The 22633-nt window shown below is 40.6% G+C and overlaps 1 protein-coding gene across 1 annotated transcript in view; it reads right to left on the bottom strand.

Annotated features, from left to right (window-relative positions):
- Positions 1–6674, bottom strand: part of LOC122809191 (sialic acid-binding Ig-like lectin 14) — a 1573173-nt gene extending 1566499 nt beyond the window's left edge. The window contains exon 1 of the mRNA XM_044080499.1: positions 6481–6674. The gene's annotated coding sequence lies outside the window, so the exon portion shown is untranslated. The remainder of the gene's footprint in view (positions 1–6480) is intronic.
- Positions 6675–22633: the final 15959 nt, after the last annotated feature.

Raw genomic sequence — 22633 nt, 5'->3', positions numbered from 1 at the left:
AATTATGTATATATTTTCTGATTAGATAGGATGGGAAGTGATCACTTAAAGTGTCTGGAAGACAGCCAGCATCATAGCTAATGTTAAGATTTGTTTGTCAGAATCCAGTCAGGAATGGATTATTTGTTTGTGTGTTTATCAATGCGTGAGGGATGGTTAATGTTTTGATGGAAGTTTTGTAAGTTAATAAACTTTGTAGGAGATTTAGAAGAGCAGGCAAGCCAGTCAAGGTTAAAGTCTCCAAGTACTACAGTTTCATGGCTAAAGTTGGAAGAGGCGCATTCAAGGATGGTTTCAATGTTATGAAGGTTATTTGCAGCAGGCAAATAGATAGCTATAATGATAATGGACTTATGTTTATTTATATCTAGCCATGCAGCTAAAATTTCCGAGTTAGGAGATCAGGTGGAGTAGAGTTGAGTTGTACCACGTTAAGGCTATCTTTGAACATGATGGCAATGCCCACACCATGTTTAGATAATCTATCCACTCTGATGATACTACACCCATTGAGAAGGAATTCTTCAGATTTTATATGTGGCTTAAGCCAGGTTTCAGTAATAATGGCTATGTCTTGGGAGTACATGGCAATGGCAGCCTGAAATTCATGACCTTTATTAAGAAGGTTTCTGAGGTTGAAGTTTCTAATGAGTATGTCAAAGGTGTATTTTTTAGAGGTAGGTAAGAGGTAGGGGCAATGTTAGTATTAGGGTTTAGCGGAGGAGGTGGGTTAGAGAAAGTGGCAAGAGTAGGGCCTGGGTTTGGATGAATGTCAGACTGGAGTTTAATGTGGGTAAGGGAGTGCAGTGTAAGCAGTTTTAGTTTGGAAAACAGTCTGTAATGTATATAAAGGTTATAAGCAGAGCTATGAGTGTGAAAATATCTAAGAGAGAAGAGTAGTGTAGGAGAGGTAACAAAAAGATGTGGGGAGATATGAACAGAGGCTTTATATTGAAGAAGGTTCTGCATAATAGGCAAAGTAGGAGAGGGATAGAATATGGGAAGGTCAGATTGGTAGGAGGTGGTATAAAAGGCTATGTATAACAGAGCTAATGGGAAAGTGAGAGAGATGATAGGTTTTCTTGGAGGCATGGTAGAGATGCTAGTAAATATTGTAAAAGCTTAAGGGTAATAGCTGACTGGGAGGATAAATTTTAAATTATCCTAAATTAATTAGAGATATTAGGAGGAATTGAGCAAGAAAGAAGATGAGAAGGCTTGTTGAAGGGGAGTAGAAAGGTAGTGTGGTGGAAAAGAAGGTTGACAAGAATATGTTATAGATAAAGGTTGCAAAAGGTAAAAGGGAGGCAGGAGATAAAAAAGTTAGAAAAGAATGCTTTATGGTAGGAGGAGAGAATAAGGTGTACAATGTCTGAGAGTAATGCAGTCTGCTTTGTTCAAAGAGTTCAAAAGAGGAAGGTGAAAGAAAAGTTAAGGAATACAAGTATAATTAGATGAGAAAAAGGATTTGCTGCCAGAGGGGTGTGGTTATGAAGGGGTGTGGTTTGATTAGCTCTAAGTTACAGGAGTGTGGGGGTGGGAATGAAGGTAGGGTAAGGGAATGGAATGACCCTGAGTGAAGCGAGGGCAAACAGAGCAGGCCTACACCCAGGTCACAAACCACTAAAATTACCAAAGAAAGACATTCAGTCCCATACAAAGAAAAAAATAAAGCTAGAAAGGTAATTAAGGAGAAAGCTCTTTGCTTATAAGGCTGAGCTGAGCTTGAATGTTGACTGCTAAGCTGCTAAGGTACAGGTAAGTAGAAATTCATGGGAAAATAAATAAAAAATAAAAGCAGGAAGGAAAAGATTGGCTTGAGAGCAAAAAAAAAATGGGTTGGAGAGGGAAATGAGCTAAAGAAAGGTGGGTAGAGGGTGGCAAAAATGGGCTGTGGCAAGGAGAATAAAACTAGGTAAGAGGAGGCTAAGGGACTAAGTTACAAGCAAAAGAAACAGTGTGCAAATTGAAAAGAGGATTACTGGGCTGCTGTGTGTCTCCTATCGAAAGTGAGAACCCGCCTAAAGGAGTTTATCAAAACCTTTAAATACTATGCTATTGACTACAATAGAACACATACATTAAGTGGTTGCTGACATTTTAGTTACATTTTTGTGATCTGAAGGACCCGATACATGCCAGGAAGGTTTCAATTCTAGGATATAATAGTCAAGAGAAATTGTGGGGAGGTAGTTATAGTGGCTAAAAAGACAAAAAGGGAGACCTCAGTGTAAGGATTTGAGAGTGAAGATCACATAGCACACACAGATATGATAAATAATTTATAGATCACCAGCTATAGACAGGAAAACAATGTTATGTTCTAGGTGTATAAACAGAAAAGCACATATGCTTAACAATAACTGGCAGAGAAAACTGAGTACTGGCTAAGAAAAACACTGTCTACACCATTAAAAAGTAGTATATGAGCTCAGGTAATTCTAAAATGATACAAACCGGTGCTTCAGATACAAGTGTAAAAATGAATAGATATACACTAAACATTAACAGCAGATTTATGCAAACAACTAGCAGCAGCGGGATACAGTATTTAGGTGTACAGATAAGTAGTACAACCTAGTAAGATTATTTCTAACAAAACCTGCTATCAGAGACCAGATTGAAGTAACAGTAAAATTGCATGCTTGTTCACACAGCAGTTCTCCAAGGAAAAATAGTGCCTGGAGTCTAGAATATTTAAATTGCCAGACGACCTGCAAAAACATGTGGCTTTCAGAAGCTCAGTATTCAATATTCATAGGTTCATAGGTTCATAGGTAGGTACTAGGCTATTGGCCCAAGGGCTTAAGTAAGCCTAGCCAACAAGGTTTCCTGGCTTATGTCACCCAAGAAAGTTATTTTCCTGTGCCCCTGTAGAGCAGAGCCACAGAAGTGATCCCCGGGGTGAATTTCATATCTCCCATTCATGGGAGATTAAATAAAAAAATAAAAGCAGGAAGGAAAAGATTGGCTTGAGAGCAAAAAAAAAAAAACAGGTTGGAGACAAAAGCAGGAAGTTGGAGAGGGAAAGGAGCTAAAGAATGGTGGGTAGAGAGTGGCAAAAATGGGCTGTGGCACGGAGAATAAAACTGGGTAAAAGGAGGCTAAGGGACTAAGTTACAAGCAAAAGAAACAGTGTGCAAAGTGAGAAGAGGATTATTGGGTTGCTGTGCGTACCTTACCGAAAGTGAGAACCCACCTAAAGGAGCTTATCAAAACCCTGAAATACTATGCTATTGACCACAATAAAACAAAACCATTAAGTGGTTGCTGACTTTATAGTTGTATTTTTGTGAGCTGCAGGACCTGATACATGCCAGGAAGGTTTCAATTCTGGGATATAATGGTCAATAGAAACTGTGGGGAGGTAGTTATAGAGGATTGAGTGGTTACTGACTTTTTAGCTGCATTTTTGCAAGCCACAGGACCCAGTGCACACCAGGAAGGCTTTAATTCCAGGATATAATGGTCAAAAGAAACTGTGGGGATGTAGTTATAGGGGATGTCGAGGAAAATGCTCTGGACATGGACGATCAGCAACAGTGAATGGAAATTCACTTTTCAAATTCAAATTTCAATATGCATTTCATGTTCTGAAAGTCTAATGCCTGGCATTAAAATCTAATTATAATGCTTTGTGATTTGCCACAAAAAGGTTGTACAGGAAAAAGTTGGAAAGCTGTTTGGGCTTTGTTGATGTGTAGTAACCCACTGGCCAATTCATGCAGGAATGGGCTTGGCCAGTGTGATTGACAAACCAAAAGCCAGTGATGTCATATGCAAATGTAGCATGATTGGCATGGCATGCAGATTTGCTAGTGACATCATGCAACATTGTTTCATGATTATCATGTATGAGGTGCAAACGAAAAGCCACTCAGCCTTTCTGAAATATACTGCCGTATACCATGTACCCTGTGACAAGTTGATTTTACACACATAATAAAAGATAAGTAAAAGTAATACGCTGGCTTTCTGTTAACAAAACAAATGCATTTTAATTATGATGCATACCTTCTACAAGACATATGGACAGTATTATTCCATTGTGTGAGTGTTACAGTTGAATTATTGTATTTTTCCTTGATATAGTGGTAATAGGGGAAAACAGAGGAGTACACTTGGAAAATCAGTGAGGAATTCACCTGGAATCCTGTGCTCATTAAAGTTAGCACAAACAGTTCTCTGTCAGCACATGTTAAACTATAAAACAGACTGAGAAAATACACTGCTCTTGCCACAATCACTACTATTAATAATAATACATATTCATTATTCAGCCAGGCAGGTTTGAAAATCACACTTCGCAATAAAATAGTGTGCATAACTTGCAAACTTCATGTTGGCACTTGGCACTGGAAAGAATTAATACTGTGTGAAATACAGAATAACTACCCAAGGATCTGCCTATACACTGTTTTCTTTTTCCTCTGCACAAGCATTGTAACAAACCCCAATTATGCAGTAAAATGCAGAATCTCAGTTCTGTAAGTGTGTCATGCCCTTCAACTGTGAGTTTGTTCAGTAAGTAATATAAGGGAGTGATGTTTGTTCATGACTTTCTTGGAATTACCACGGGCTCCACATGCCTGCAGTATTACCCGTTCATTGCAGAAAAATATACAATTCGACTAGGGGACTATAACAGCTGCAATCCATTACTTTGAATTAAGTGTTTCTCTTGCTTTTAATTCATTTTTTTGGATTATTAAAAAAATATAGATAAAAAATGAACTGTGTTACTAGGGGGCTGTAACAGCTTAAATCCCTTAATGGGATGTCTGGGTTTCTCAAAACTTGCTTTTTATGACTGTCTTAGAAATATTAATTAATGATTTCATTAATTCCTTCAATTACCACTAGCTCAACGTTTGAATTTTCAGGTCCGCAGTATGTGCTTGCTGGTCACAATGAATATTCATGTGGAGCACAAACTGAAAAAATATTTACTTGATGTGACATCACCGTGATCCTGTGTGTTAGGTGGGGTTTGGGCGGGGCTTGCTGCTGCGCATCTGGTGGGTTAATACACATCAACAAAGCCATTGTTTATATAATGGGTTGTGCACTGGCATGCATTTTCTGGGGGATGTGAAGTCTGAGACTCGGAATACTGTCTTTGTTTGGTGACTTCAATCCTCAGTGATTTAGCAGAGGGCAATGGGTTTTGTGAAGAGCAGACCAAAAATGTGAGGCAGGATTCTTGGCATTCTGTGAAAATCTGGACAGTTGAGAGGTTATGAAGTAAATTATATGCAGGTTTTGTAGTCTGACAACTGTGAATGAGCAGAAGACTGCTGAAACATTCATAGACTGAGATTTATCTGGAAAACACAAGGAATATTGCTGATGTACTGTGCGTAGGATGCTGAATGAAATAAAACTTTCTTAAGCTGCCTAAAATTTATCAGGGTTTGTCTAGTTTATTTCTTGCTGAGTAATGAGCAAAGTAAACTAGATTACTTTTAGCCCGCTAGTAGCCATCTGGTGTGATGTTCTTAACCTGGTCATTGTCAAACCAGACTTTAAGGCAATTAATGCATTACTTCGATAAGCTACTGATGGTAATTTCTATCTATGTTCTTAAGTATTGTATGACAGTCCAACTTTACTTGATAGCATCTTAAGTGTTTTGGTTTAATTGAACAGTTAAAATGTCTTAAATAAAGGATATATTTAAAAACTTAAAAAACGTTGTACAGGGCAAACAAATGTTCTGCAAAACTGTAGACAGTTGAAAGGGTTAATTGGCAACACAACTGCACATGGTTGAAGCATTGCAGTCTATTTCCTCTGTTTATTTACAAGAGCAGGAATATGAAGGTAGTCACACACAACCAACACGAAACGTATTATTTGCATAAAAGCTAGTAGAATTGAAAAATGTAATAAAATATAGCAACAAGTTTTGCTTCAACCTGCATTTTTTGAACTCTAACATTGGCCATTACTCACTGTAATGCTTGTTGATTTCTCACACATAACTGAAAAACAAAGCTGTTTTTTTTTTTTTTTTTTTTTTTTTTTTTTTCATATATAAGCCCAGAAACACCCGTAACCCAAACTGAACACTGATGAAGCATACAGCAGCAGCGGAATACCATACACCAAGTCACCATACTAGACATGATTTATTGAGTACTTTGATCTTAAACTCCAAACTGAGTAATGGCATTCACACAATAAATTCACTGTCATATAGTTATTTTATGCATATTCCTCTATTGCTGCCATCTTCTTCCATAGCAACATAAACAGCAGCAAGACAAAGATATGCAGGTATAAACAGAGTTAAGTACCTAGAAGGAAAAAAAATGCCCTGAAGCATGATGTATAGCTATCAGCTGCTCTCTGCTTCCAGTACTGCACCAGACATCTACAATAAACATTGTCAGCACAATCCAAACGCTAGCATTCATTCCGCACTACATTATAAGATATCAAGGCAGAACATTAAAATGATAGAGGTGCACCACTTACTATTAGGAGATAAAGTATTCTTTTCTTTAAATAAACTACACTGCTGCAAGATCCGTACGAATTCTGTAAGGAATCACTCTATAAATCTTCAAAAAACTACCAATATCTAACAACTTCAGATTCAATTAGAAATTCCTGCTCCCGGATGAGAGCATGTTTAAGAACATAATAGGGAGGTCACAGAGGTGGAAATAGAAAAAAGAAGGTGTGCATTAATTTAGAAAAGGGCGAGCAGAGCAAAGGAGGGTGTGGTTTACTCAGAAATATTACCACAGTGATGGGCGACTTGTCAGAATTCTGTGTCAGTGCAAGCCGGATTTTATTAAAAAGATTGCAAGCTGTACTGATAAGATTACTCAAGGCATCAGTAGAAAAGTTAAAATTAATGCTTCAGCATGCCTGAATGCTTTATCTGAGCATTGTGATCGACAGGTAGGGAAGAAAAATGCATTAAGGAGCAGAAATAAAGTATTTTTTGCTGTAGTTGTTCTTTAAGTGAATTCAGGTACATGAGTGCTAATCCTCTGGTTTTCTTGTGAAGCTTATCAGCCCTAATAATGTTGCGAATAAGAGGAAAGAGGTCAGAGTCTTTAATGTTGGGTTCATGCCAGGTCTCAGTGGCGGCTAGAATGTTGGGAGCATTATGTGATAGTCAGACATGGAAGCTGGTGATTTTATTACAGATGCTCTGAAAGTTGTGTGACTATGTTTAGGGTTTTAGAGCTGAGAGCTGTAGTTGGACAAGTATTGGGTCTAGGATGAGATGAAGCAATAGGAGGAGAGTTGGGGCAGGATTAGAGTGAGAATCTCAGCAGAGAATTACTTTTGAGAAGTTGGTGTGATATGGAGAGTTAGCAGTGTTAAATTTTATTTTACATGGATATAATTTTGTGGGGCTGGTATGTGGTTCATTTCAGAGTATGTGTATCCTATACAAGCCAGTTCTCAATGCTAATGCCATAGGAGCACTTACAACATGACATACCCCAAACAACTGTTTCACTGGCATGCAGTCACAACCACTGATTATATATCTTTGCCCAATAAAAAAATGGACAAAAGTAACCAGATACAATGGTGTTTGTGTAACATCAGTACATTCATATAATATTGCCCTTTCAGGAATTGAACAGCAAGCTATGTGACTGTAATGACTAATGACATGCAGATGAACCACAAGTGCCACAGCGGAGGTCTTAACATAAGTGTGACACTCCACCTATGCTGACTTACTACATCATGTGTATGTGTTGTAAACAGTCTCTGAGATAAAATGAATCAGGAGGGTCTCTCTCACTGTAAATGTACACATTATAACTGTGGTGGATGACATTCATGTATTACAGTATAAGGACACACAGTGCTAGCAGCCACTGAATGTGGATTTTGAATACTTGAGCATTTGACAACAGAAAATGCATGATATTGTAGAGAATAAATGTACTGCAGTAGAACTGTCACTACAACTGTGAGAAATGTCAGTAGGTCAAGGCATTACATCATGTTATTGTCACAAGGGATATGTGTGCCTTTAATTATTGCACGAATGCATCAACATACACAATGCCATCTCATTCCCTTGTATCAGAGGATATTACTGCACATGTTATGTAAGGACATTGTAATCACATATCATCATTACTCTAAATAATACTATTATGTGAGAAATATTTATATCTTTTTGCAAACATAATCAACATCTATATGTGTACAAAGAATCAGATGTGTTTGACAATAGTGTTCGCAACATGTACAGTCATAATAACACTGAAACAACATAGTCTGAACAGCAATGGCTGGATTTGAACTAACTACCAATTAGTGCCTGAATCACAAACACCATATGACATGTAGGACAATTGGAACAATGCACAGTTGAATGGATGACATCACCACTGATTATTACCTGGATGTTTATGCCAAAAATGGTCAACGGGTGTAATAAACACTGTACAGCTACAAATCATATACATATTTTGAAGAGCAGTCTACAGAGTATGACGGTGAAAGATACACTCATAGCTGACCTTAAACATCCTCCATATGTAGTTACACAGTATCAAAGTCATGTACCACAGGAAAATTTGGATTACAGTTGTGAGATACTGCAGTTATGCTATCAGTATGCAATCATTCTGTGGCCAAAAAGTTATTCACCCTAGAGATTCTAGGGTCTGCTAATGTAGCACTGTGCCACTGTAAATCCATCTCATATTAGAAGTGTATATAAAGGTGGTTGTGAGGTGGTAAACCATATATGACAGTAATCACTGCCAAGTTATTTAAACAGGGATGGACTCAAACCACTTAGTTATCTAGTTACACAATCTATACAGGACATTGTTAGCAGCCAGTGACACAGGAGAATACTGAGTACAAGTGAGGAATACAGCATCTATGAAGGGATGACATCAACAGTATATTGCCAAGGAGACATGTGGTAAATCGACTTGTACAGTACTGCACCAGACATCTACAATAAACATTGTCAGCACAATCCAAACGCTAGCATTCATTCCGCACTACATTATAAGATATCAAGGCAGAACATTAAAATGATAGAGGTGCACCACTTACTATTAGGAGATAAAGTATTCTTTTCTTTAAATAAACTACACTGCTGCAAGATCCGTACGAATTCTGTAAGGAATCACTCTATAAATCTTCAAAAAACTACCAATATCTAACAACTTCAGATTCAATTAGAAATTCCTGCTCCCGGATGAGAGCATGTTTAAGAACATAATAGGGAGGTCACAGAGGTGGAAATAGAAAAAGAAGGTGTGCATTAATTTAGAAAAGGGCGAGCAGAGCAAAGGAGGGTGTGGTTTACTCAGAAATATTACCACAGTGATGGGCGACTTGTCAGAATTCTGTGTCAGTGCAAGCCGGATTTTATTAAAAAGATTGCAAGCTGTACTGATAAGATTACTCAAGGCATCAGTAGAAAAGTTAAAATTAATGCTTCAGCATGCCTGAATGCTTTATCTGAGCATTGTGATCGACAGGTAGGGAAGAAAAATGCATTAAGGAGCAGAAATAAAGTATTTTTGCTGTAGTTGTTCTTTAAGTGAATTCAGGTACATGAGTGCTAATCCTCTGGTTTTCTTGTGAAGCTTATCAGCCCTAATAATGTTGCGAATAAGAGGAAAGAGGTCAGAGTCTTTAATGTTGGGTTCATGCCAGGTCTCAGTGGCGGCTAGAATGTTGGGAGCATTATGTGATAGTCAGACATGGAAGCTGGTGATTTTATTACAGATGCTCTGAAAGTTGTGTGACTATGTTTAGGGTTTTAGAGCTGAGAGCTGTAGTTGGACAAGTATTGGGTCTAGGATGAGATGAAGCAATAGGAGGAGAGTTGGGGCAGGATTAGAGTGAGAATCTCAGCAGAGAATTACTTTGAGAAGTTGGTGTGATATGGAGAGTTAGCAGTGTTAAATTTTATTTTACATGGATATAATTTTGTGGGGCTGGTATGTGGTTCATTTCAGAGTATGTGTATCCTATACAAGCCAGTTCTCAATGCTAATGCCATAGGAGCACTTACAACATGACATACCCCAAACAACTGTTTCACTGGCATGCAGTCACAACCACTGATTATATATCTTTGCCCAATAAAAAAATGGACAAAAGTAACCAGATACAATGGTGTTTGTGTAACATCAGTACATTCATATAATATTGCCCTTTCAGGAATTGAACAGCAAGCTATGTGACTGTAATGACTAATGACATGCAGATGAACCACAAGTGCCACAGCGGAGGTCTTAACATAAGTGTGACACTCCACCTATGCTGACTTACTACATCATGTGTATGTGTTGTAAACAGTCTCTGAGATAAAATGAATCAGGAGGGTCTCTCTCACTGTAAATGTACACATTATAACTGTGGTGGATGACATTCATGTATTACAGTATAAGGACACACAGTGCTAGCAGCCACTGAATGTGGATTTTGAATACTTGAGCATTTGACAACAGAAAATGCATGATATTGTAGAGAATAAATGTACTGCAGTAGAACTGTCACTACAACTGTGAGAAATGTCAGTAGGTCAAGGCATTACATCATGTTATTGTCACAAGGGATATGTGTGCCTTTAATTATTGCACGAATGCATCAACATACACAATGCCATCTCATTCCCTTGTATCAGAGGATATTACTGCACATGTTATGTAAGGACATTGTAATCACATATCATCATTACTCTAAATAATACTATTATGTGAGAAATATTTATATCTTTTTGCAAACATAATCAACATCTATATGTGTACAAAGAATCAGATGTGTTTGACAATAGTGTTCGCAACATGTACAGTCATAATAACACTGAAACAACATAGTCTGAACAGCAATGGCTGGATTTGAACTAACTACCAATTAGTGCCTGAATCACAAACACCATATGACATGTAGGACAATTGGAACAATGCACAGTTGAATGGATGACATCACCACTGATTATTACCTGGATGTTTATGCCAAAAAATGGTCAACGGGTGTAATAAACACTGTACAGCTACAAATCATATACATATTTTGAAGAGCAGTCTACAGAGTATGACGGTGAAAGATACACTCATAGCTGACCTTAAACATCCTCCATATGTAGTTACACAGTATCAAAGTCATGTACCACAGGAAAATTTGGATTACAGTTGTGAGATACTGCAGTTATGCTATCAGTATGCAATCATTCTGTGGCCAAAAAGTTATTCACCCTAGAGATTCTAGGGTCTGCTAATGTAGCACTGTGCCACTGTAAATCCATCTCATATTAGAAGTGTATATAAAGGTGGTTGTGAGGTGGTAAACCATATATGACAGTAATCACTGCCAAGTTATTTAAACAGGGATGGACTCAAACCACTTAGTTATCTAGTTACACAATCTATACAGGACATTGTTAGCAGCCAGTGACACAGGAGAATACTGAGTACAAGTGAGGAATACAGCATCTATGAAGGGATGACATCAACAGTATATTGCCAAGGAGACATGTGGTAAATCGACTTGTACAGCCATCTGGGGTTGTAAAAGTGGCCACTGCAAGGGTGTGTAAACCAATCCTGAATTCATTTGCAGCCACACACACAATTGTAGTAGTTAATCATTGCTGTATTCAAACCTCTTAGCTGTCTATTTACACATTCTAGCGAGTCATGTAAAGAATGCAAATGCCACAGGAGATGTCTGACTTTCAAAGTGTGAGAGTGCACTTTAGAAAAAATGACCCCATCATTGTGTTGCACAAAATATGTGCTTGTGAAAGATGGGATAAGGGGGTGGTGGAGTCTCCTAGCAGTTTAAATATTTCTTCAGAGTATAAACCAAAGGTAGCATTCCAAGGCAGGACCAACCATGAACAGGAACTCCAAAACTTTAATAAGCAATCGAAAACAAAAAGTATAAAATAGTTGCACAATAAACACTTAACTAGCTCACTGCATTTTTCATCTCTGAAAACTGAGACTTCTTCAGCACCAGTGTACCATTGAATTTTTTCAAACCATTTAAATACACTTAGATTAATTACATAATCACAATCAAATAATTACCTATTCCACTTAATCAATTTACAGATACAAAAATATAAGAAAATTAACCAAAAATAATGTACATATGATACCTTGTTCCTAAAAACATCTAACCCTTAATTGGTTTGCTTTAAAAGGTCCCATCAAAAACATCTAAGTAAAAATAAAGATGAATGAATAAAATTTCATATTCATATATTCCAAAGTCAAAGGATATGAAAAGTTTATACTACCCTCTAGTGACCAAGGTGAAAAAGTGTAAGCATACAAAATGCATTGGAATAAATTGTTAATAGTAAATTATCTGTATAACCACACCCTAAAATTAAAAACTGTCCTATATGGATATAAATTTATAAAAATATATAGTTAAAAATGTTAAAATATTCAATATAAATAATATATCTAAGAAGGAATGTCACATAAAAATACATTAAAAAAACAGTTTGTACTCTATATGTTAGCCAATATAATATGGAAAAAACCTTGTATAAAAATACAATGCTCTGTACAAATAAAAAATAGTATGTGCAAAACAAATACATTGTGCAAAAAGGAAATTACTATAATATAAAAAAGAATTATTAAAGAATAATATATTAAAGAAACTTGAACCAACTAACCATAAAGGTGTAAAGGGAGACCAACCAACAAATAACTAAGGGTCATTTACAACCTTGCTGCTCTTACTTTTAATAAAGGGGCTATTAAAATATTATCATTTAATCCAGAGTATTCATTGGCCTGTAAAACTACCTGCCAATAGGTCTCTCTATACTCTATACTATTTTTCCTCCCATAAACAACTCTGATGTTCCAAGACACTGTTTCCAACACAAAAAATTTAAATTTAAAACCGGAACAAGATATTGTGTGTTTGTATAAAGCATTTTTGGAATTACAAGTAGTTATACTATAACAATCCTCATATTCAGGACACTTAATTTCTACTGTTTTACTCAATCTGTCTAAAGCCTTTGATACTTTTTCCCACAAGCACCTTCTCTGTCATCTCTCAAACCTTAATCTCTCACATAATGCTTTATCCTGGTTCTCCAGCTATCTATCAGACAGATCACAAGCAGTCAAATGGAAGAACTCCATCTCTTCCTTCCTACCTACCCCGACTGGCGTACCACAGGGATCCATCCTTGGGCCAGTGCTTTTTAACATCTTCATCAATAACTTTCACACTGCTATTCCTGATGCTAAAATCATTCAATACTCAGACAATTCAACCTTAGTCTGCTCTGCCTCAAACCTCTCTGAATTGCTGACTAAAACCCAAACTGCCTTCTCAATAACTGAAAACTGGATGTGCCAAAACCACCTCTCTTTCAATGCAAATAAATCAAAGATTCCACTATTCCCTCCCACAAAGACTCTCTCTTATGATAAAAACAACTTCAAAGTCTATAGTCAAACCAACTCACCTATAGAAGTGGTCCCCTCTGCCAAACTACTTGGCATTACTGTAGATGAACACCTCAAGTTTGATATTCATATTCAACAAAATATTAAGAAAACCCACCAAAAGCTAGATATGCTGTATAGGAATAATCGCTTTCTCTCCAACTCTACCAGGCAACCTCTGGCCTCAACTTATCTTCTTCCTTCCTTATTATACAGAGCCCCTCTCCTAACAAACCAGTTTTCCTCTATCACCTCTAAACTAGAAAACTGCTACAACAAAATCTCTAAATTTGCCTCTAAATCTAAAAATACCACCCATCACTGCCTAACCCTACAATCCTTGAACTGGCTTGAACTCCCAAACTACCTAGACTATCTCCAACTCATTACTGCACATAGACTCATATTTCACCCAACAAAATGTCCCACTCTAACTAACATCCTTCCCCCTTATACACCCAACAGAGCTCTCAGATCTGAAAAGCAGAACTTAATTACTATCCATAAACCAAAATGTCCTGCTGGCCAACTTCTCCTATCTTTCTCACTAGGCAAAAAATGGAATTCCCTTCCCGCCACACTAAGAACCATACCAAACTCAGAAAACTTCAAAACCCAACTATTCAAACACCTGTCCACTAAATGGAAATGAACCTGCCTTCTCCTAACCTAATTCAAGGGGGTTCTCGCTCTGGTTCCCAAGCTCTACAACTCTCATAGTTATCTTCCTGTGAGCCTATCTAAGCTCTCAACAATTTCTATAGCTTCTCTCTAAGCTCTCAACAACTCCTACAGCTACCCTGACACAGCCCAACCTTGTAAATATTGAAATAGCATTCCACTGTTGATATGTGTATGTAAAGCATATTTACATTTTCTTAAAAGGTTTGTATGTAAACTGTTTCCACACCTAACACATATCTGTTTTCCTCAAATGAAACCGTATGATCCCTACCTGCAAGCTTAATGAATTTGTTAACTATGCATGATATTGAATGCATTTACGAGTAACTATTTTACATAATGTTCCCCGGGATTCATGAAGCTTGGCACAAGGCCGGTGTAAGGCTTGCACCGGCTGTGTGGTGTATATATGGAGTAGTCACGCCATATGCATATTAATGAAGGCACGCAGCCACCACAGCCATGTGCATAGGAAACGTGCGCGAGTGCATGGGGCATATCGAAGTTGTGCAGGGAGGCGTGTCAATGTCGGCTGTCGAGGAGCAACCTAAATTGCTGAATATTATATTCCGCCTGCAATAGGAATCACACCTATTAGTGTCCGTGGATACTGAAACGTATGCAAAGCATGCAAGATAGTCCCTGCGGACAGAAAATGAAGAAGCAAACACAAATGCACGGTAGGGAATAACGGGTCCCTACCCTTGAACAAATTACATGAAAACCGTGTGCCTGTAGTCCAACATAGTGTTGATAGCTATACCATGTGGAAGTGAAACGTATCATATGTTAGCGTGCCACCAGGAGGTACGTCCAGCCCAATGGAGAGGGTCACCAGCTGACCCATAATGTGAGGGAGGGTACATAGCTGTGCAGACGTGTCCATAATAAAATACACGAGGAGAAATGTAGATATATGTAGTGACCGTATGTCCGAATCATATCCCACAAGGGATGTAATAGTCACATACAAAAGGTATGTCCATATTCCACATACCAAATGTGATAGGAAATAGAATACGCATGTAAACGAAACAGAAGGAGCATATAAACAGCTACAACAATAAGGACACGTAGGCCGAAAGGAACAGTATGATCCGTACTGTCGACTAAGATTACCACCTGTCCCACTTTGCGAGCGACAGTCCCTCTATGGGCAGATGTGTCCTGACACAAAGTTGTAAACATGGCAAATGTCCAGAGATTATAGGACATAATTATTCCTCAGACGTCATGTAATAGTTGCATTAAACAGTTTTCTCCGTACGTATATTCCATAAATGGCAGAAGAAACAGAATAAGCCACCGAAATGCTACAAGACTAAGCTTAGATATAGGTATGAATTGTAAGTGCTATCTGCCAAACTGACCGTGGGTATGTGTCGGCCTGTAAAATGTGCTGTGTTCACCACAAATGTCACACTGTGGCCAATCGAAAAGGTGGAAACACAACCGTCAACTGTGGGGAGGCATTGTCCACAACAGTCGGATATGTGTAAGGAATAGCATGGACACAGGAAAAGGTGCCATCCTACCAATGAGTACAACAGGTTTGCAAAATCCGGACGTCAGCGGTATAAGCTGAACTTGTATATGACACAGTTGAATGGGTAGTACCCAAGTATACCAACCAAGTAATGAAAGTGAAGTATGGGCGTGTACCTATGTGAGCGAGGTTTAGCACATGGAAAGCAAACATGGCAGGGTAGTCCACACAACCATAAAGGTACCTTACACATGTAGGGTAGTCAGTGTGTTACTCTGGCCGTGTCATGGGCCAACAACTAAAGTAGTGATCTATGGGGTGTGAGGAATTTGCGTGTGAGGGGTGGATGGGTAATGGTAAAATCAGCAAAGGCGATACTGTGTCGTATGCAGAAAAGGTGAACCAGAGGTGTAGGAGGGGGCAGTGGGTGAAGTGGAAAGAAACACAAACACATGGAGAAACAGCTGCAAGACAAGCAGACAGAACATAGTGTAGAACACAATCCCACAAACATATGAATATGGAAATGTGTGATACAAATGTATAGATATGTCACCTTCACATACCCACAGATTGGTCCTGATGGAACTGGCCATAACAAATGCAACACACCTGGATGCATAATGGCCTACCCAGCATACCCTCCACATCACACAACCCGCCCCCATATCAGAACGTCCACCAAATCCAGCCGTACTTGGCCTACTGGTTCATTGCAGACACAGCTACACATAGTGACCACTACACATATGTAGTAGGTATTGTCACCCTAGGCAGTTTCAGGATTGCAAACCATGTATCCCCTGCATGTAAAACCCCCTGCACATTTTCATAAAGCCAAAAGAATCTTCCATATCGGTCTTGTTTTGGTCTTGTCCAATTTTTGGGATATCCCTCACGGGATAACTAACTTGTGTAAATAGTAGAATGGGTATGACAACATGATGTCCAATCCTGTAGATATCTGGACACAAGTCAGAATGTGAAGTAGAGGTCCATGACACTGTCCAGACCTAAGTGGTCATGCATAACCTACTATCCAGGAAAAAACACCTTCCCGTGACGCACGTGTCTCGACAGGAATAGGCGGGAGAATATATTGCACACATTCGCATAGTGGCAAATGGCATAAGGGTGAGGAAGGCACTGACTTAAACAGGGCAACCCTGACCAAGTGTGAGGGATACTTACTGTGTGCAGGCATGACCGACCATACCTGTCAACCTGTGTGAGCTAGATATCTGGACAGAGCCGTGAATACAAGTGAGACAAAGGTCCAAAAGCAGGGACAATTGGTAAAGATAGCTCTTAGAAACATAGACATATGATAGAGTAACAGTTTGCACAATGGCATTAATGTCTGGAGTATGAAGTCTGAAACCCAACTGTCTGCCGGCATGTTTCGACTTCAGTCTTTAATGCTGAGCTACTGATGTGCCAGAACACAACAGTATTACAGAGGTCTGTACCATACCACTCAACTGTCCAGATATTCGCAGAATGACCAGAGTTTTGCCTCATATTATTGTTGTGTGCCTCCGACGATCTGCACCTGTCTGGTAAATAGCTGAGGATTGATGTCACTAAATAATGAGAATTATATTGAGTTTAAGATTCCACATCCTGCAGAAAAGTCATGCTAATGCAAAACATAGTATTCTATCAATGTTCTAAGCTTGTAAGAGCAATAGTTAAAATGTGTCCCTATTAGTCCCCCCATCATGTAGGTTTTGCGCAGATTTGTTGCTCTAAGAGGTTGAGAGGTATGGTCCATACATATTTACAGTAACAACCCTTCACATTTGTGTAATGTACAACTGCATACCTGTAGTCACTTTATGTCCAAGATAATAATCCCCATATGACTGAATACAGGTAACAGTCAAATGTGAATGGGAACACCCCTCACCGTGGAGTATGGACTGTAACGACCCCACCCATAATATGTATTGCCAACAGAATAAGCTGCTGACAGGTGCCCAAACACCTGTGTCTATAAACACAAGTAAAAATTCATAATAGGGAGAAACTCCCTGCCCATATGCTCCATCTGACATTTGAACTCGGCCAGGGAAGTTCCGTTCACCAGGCGGACAAGCCTAAACTAAGATCACTACATGAACACCCTGACAATAAAAGACCTGTATGTGCCAGGACTATATGCCTTGGTGTTCTGCATATCCTTGGAGTGATTAACAATGCAGCTGGGGTCCACAGCAGTAGGCAATAGGGAATGTGTAATATGTAGTACCGCATTTTTCCTAGCAGGAGAATGGATGCCTGTGTTGCAAGTGAAGCGGTGAGGCATATGTTGATGTAGCTAAGTACTATGGGTATGCATATCAATGAGGCAAAACACCAACAGAATAGTGGTTCTGGCAGCCGGCCAACGTGAATGCAGTCCCGGTTGACCTATGACCACTGCACACATAACTTTAGAGTGTAATGAATGCATTTGTGCTGTACACACATTTAAATATGTAAAGGTGAACGTGTGTTTCGCATCAGTTCATAAACTGGAATACAGATATGTAACTGGTACGGTCAGAAGTATGAAAGGCCACGTAAGCAAAGGCAAAGACGTCTGTAGGAAATATCTGTGGTGTGAGGCGTCTAAAAGCATGACTGAGTCCCCAGGCGGACACGAGCATAGGTGCGCACACACACACACACACACACACACACACACACACACACACATTTGGCAGGGCTGGGAGTCGAACATACACATAACTACCCTATCACACTACAGCATGGCACATTTACAGAATGTGCTACTGAGATTACTAAACACAGCAGTCCCAGAGGCCTACTTCTAGGAGCGTGTCATCATCCGCAAAGGCAAAGACATCGGTAGGAAATATCTGTGGTGTGAGGCATCTAAAAGCATGACTGAGTCCCCAGCCGGATGGGAGCATGCGCACACACACACACCCACACACACAAACACACTTGGCAGGGCTGGGAGTCAAACATACACCTAACTACCCTATCACACTACAGCATGACGCATTTACAGAATGCGCTACCAAGATTACTAAAAGCAGCACTCCCAGAGGCATACTTCTAGGCGCGTGTCATCATCCGCAAAGACAAGGACACCGACAGGGATTGTATAGAGAGTGATCAGTCTGAAAGCATACAGACATATTACTGTCCCACAGTAGACGTAGACAAACACACGGCAGTGGTGTGATCAGGGCAATTAAAGATTTACGGAGCACTACAACAACAATACATAGACATGGGATGCGCCACAGACAGTACACCCTTCAAGATAGTCGACCAGTGTGTACTCGGTAGGCATCCATCGTGACGTGGAAAACGGACATCTGTTGCCTGGATGACCACCATGGCTATACAGGATGTCAACGGCCATGCCCATGCACAGAGGGACATCACCGACACAAGGTGTCACTGGCCATGGCCACACGCCTAGTAATACACATCCGTTCGGACTGTCCTGTGTGTCGATCTACACAACCACGTACTGGGCATGCTCACACACTTAGCAGTTGTAAAGGGCCGTCTTGCATGCAGACAGAGTCTCAACATGCAAGGGCTCAGTTTGTACTGTCCTGTGTGTCTATCTACACAACCGCATACTGGGCATGCTCACACACTTAGCAGTTGCAAAGGGCCGTCTTGCATGCAGATGGAGTGTAAACACAGAAGGGCACAGTAAGGTATAACTGTCTCCACGCACAGGGTGTTCACACACATGCGTTGACCAGTACACACTCAGCTGCCATCACAGCTGTCACAGGTGCAGATCACAGACGTACACACTGCAGTCTACACTGTAGCCCTCAAGACATCACCATGTTGTTGGTGCAGCAATACACAGCCATACATTGCCACAACACTGTGTGACACATGACCAGTGGGCTGTACAGAGGCTACACCAACTGTGCAGAGTACACATGTACGACAGGGTTCCAACAGGTGTTATGCATTGCAATGATACCACTATACATGACCAGGTCAGCTCAAGACATACCAGGGGCCCCGGGTCTTACACAGCTGTGACAGATGAGTGTTGCTGTACACCAACGAACACACGTCTGGATATGTCATACATGAGATTGCAGTGGATGTGTGCATGGACCGCACACACAACACATATGTACATAGCATAGCCTTTGCTGTACCCCGTGCAGAACAGTGGCCTAAGCAATGATATGCACGCAAATGGAAAATGGGTCCATGTCTGTTGAATGCTCACAGTACAGGAGGTAGCAATGTTGACCGAGGACACATATCCCTGTACTGGTCGCCCATGACACCCGTGATATAATACCACAGTCCATGTGTTATGTATGTCAACACACATGTCCACCAATAGCAATGCATACAAACATGGCTACAGGAGACACATGTACAATCTGTACTGTGCATGCAGCAACCAAGCATGTGCAGTGGCCAATGTCCATAACACAGCTGCGCCCAACTACTACATGCAGTCGCAATGCAGCCCCATCATTGACACCTGTATATGGTGACATACAGACAGTATGGTTGGTTGTACAACACGTATGGAGGGATGTGTGCACATAAAGTGGTGATCTACCTGTGTAAATGCATGTGTGCCGGGGATGGCTCACAGTTGTGTCACATGCCATCCTACCATGCCATGTGCATACAATATGCTATGTCACTGTTACTTGATGGTGATGACATAACGCATACACAGTGGTCAGGTGTTACCAACTGTATGTCATATGACACCTGTAACACCTACGTCCTCCCGTATGCATATAGCAGCACAATTGCCAGACATAGCGTTGGTACACATAATGTGGACAGTACCACTGCATGTCTATCAAACGTCTCATCATATGGCAGGTGTATCACTCCCAGCACTGCCATGTGTGTCCAATTGTGTGAACGCATATGCCACATATCGTGGGGATTATGTCCCAGTTGTTACACATCCCTGTACACCGTTGTAGAGATCTGTACATACTGCAGTGTGGAAAGCATGACATCGGCAGGTGTGGTGCATCACACACATCGGCTATCCATATACACATTTCTGGTCACTACAGTGTGTGTGTGTGTGTGTGTGTGTATGTATGTATGTATGTATGGCTGTCTGGTGCTTGGTGTGAAGGTGTATGCTACCATACAGTGAAAACAGGATCACTAACCCCTCATGGCGACTAACCCCTCATGGTGATGCAGTCTACTACCCTGTTGATGCCATCGGTCCCAGCCGTACTGGCTACCTATGCATGTTCCTTCTCTGTGTCATGTCATGTGGGTGCAAAGTACTGCGAGGGTGATGACCACATAGGCAAGGGTCCTCACCTCAACACTATGGGGTGTGCGTTATAGTGGTGTACACCCCGTGAATGTGGCCATGTTCCTGTAATGTGACAGGGTCTTACTGCTACACAGTGTGGCCTCATGCTATCAAGTGGTGTCTAATGTCATCATTGGCCGGACCGCTGTGTACAACCCCTGCACCATGTCAACATACCTGTAATGTTTCCTGGTATGTATGTCACGTCTCTGTCCACTGTAGTCTGTTCAACTGACCACATGGGGTTCAGGCGCCTAGGCAGCGAGACATTTCCCTGTGGTACATTTGACTGGAGACACATGCCTGAAGTGACATTCAGCTGCAGAGAAATATGGCTGTTTGCAAATTCCCTGTGGGCAAAGAAAAGCATATTCTGCCATGCCCACAACTTCAGTAACCAAATGCACAGGGGGAAAACAATGTCCATGGTCCCCAAGGGAATGTGAGATAGCAGGCAATATGGCAGGCATCAGCAGCAGGCTGGCCAGAGGGCATGTCAGTGACAGTAAAAATGCAGTGCACAATGGGCAGTGCCTTTATAATTGGAGTGTGTGGACCACTACCCCCTTCACAGTGTCTAGGGAGCATTACCTAAAACACATACTGGAGCATAAATGTGACTACAGTAGCCTGCAGGATTTCCTCCATGCTGTAGCACACTTCTACATGTTGTAGTTACATAAGTATGTACTGTACACTGAGAACAACACTCTTTAATTCTTTTGCCACCACTCATTTGGTTATTAAAGCTGTGAGCATGGCAGGGTGTGCTTCTCTTTGCCCACAGGGAATTTGCAAACAGCCATATTTCTCTGCAGCTGAATGTCACTTCAGCCATGTGTCCCCAGTCAAATGTAACACATGGAAATATCTCGCTGCCTAGGCGCCTGAACCCGACCACATGCTTCAGGTGCAGTATATGTGCGGACATCTGTGTCATATTAGACTTTCCAACAGTCAGGTTGAGGGTACGTTTAGCATGCTGATATTGCCATACGTGCCTGTGAGTACTCCACACTTACTCATGGGGGACTGCAAACACTGCTACCTGTAGGCACATGCCAGTACACTATAGGAGGGAACCTGGGCATCATTATCAACATGCTGTTACTGTTGTAACCAATACACATACTGTGAAAATATCACAATGCATGCTGCACCCGGACTACATGGTATGACTGGTGCATGTCGACAGTACACAACTGATGTCACATACACATCTCTCAGTATTCACACACAACTACTGCAACATAGACATCCCTCACTATGCATGCACAAGTAATGTTACATACACCTCTCACTATTCTGTTCACCCTGTGCATCAGACCATTCCAGCATATCCCTGCACCGATGGTGCGAATGACAGGGATGGGGCACAGGCTTCATCATATGCACAGGGTGATACTGTTTGCCAGGGGCATAGGCTGCACCAATGGATGACATCATGTGTGTGGGTAAGGGCCAGTGATTTGATTGGACATGTCTGTTCCGTTTGCATGTGGGTGTTGTGGAGCCCTACAGTTGTGTTTGCTGTGTGCGTGTATGTGTGCACACAGTTCTGTCATTTGTGAGGCCTACACAATGATATTATCGACAGCTCCAGATTGTACAGACCAGGTTGTACAGCTCACTGTGACTGGCCATGGCCACTTGTCCTGTGCCTGCCAGGGGTTGCACGGGCACTACCAGGCAGAGGTACAGAATGGCTACTGTCCG

The sequence above is a fragment of the Protopterus annectens genome, chromosome 8.part0, assembly GCF_019279795.1.
Source record: "Protopterus annectens isolate FY-2018-M chromosome 8.part0, PAN1.0, whole genome shotgun sequence".
NCBI classification, from domain to species: Eukaryota; Metazoa; Chordata; order Ceratodontiformes; family Protopteridae; genus Protopterus; species Protopterus annectens.
The sequence above is the reverse complement of the archived record's forward strand: the minus strand, read 5'-3'. Positions and strand labels throughout refer to the sequence as shown.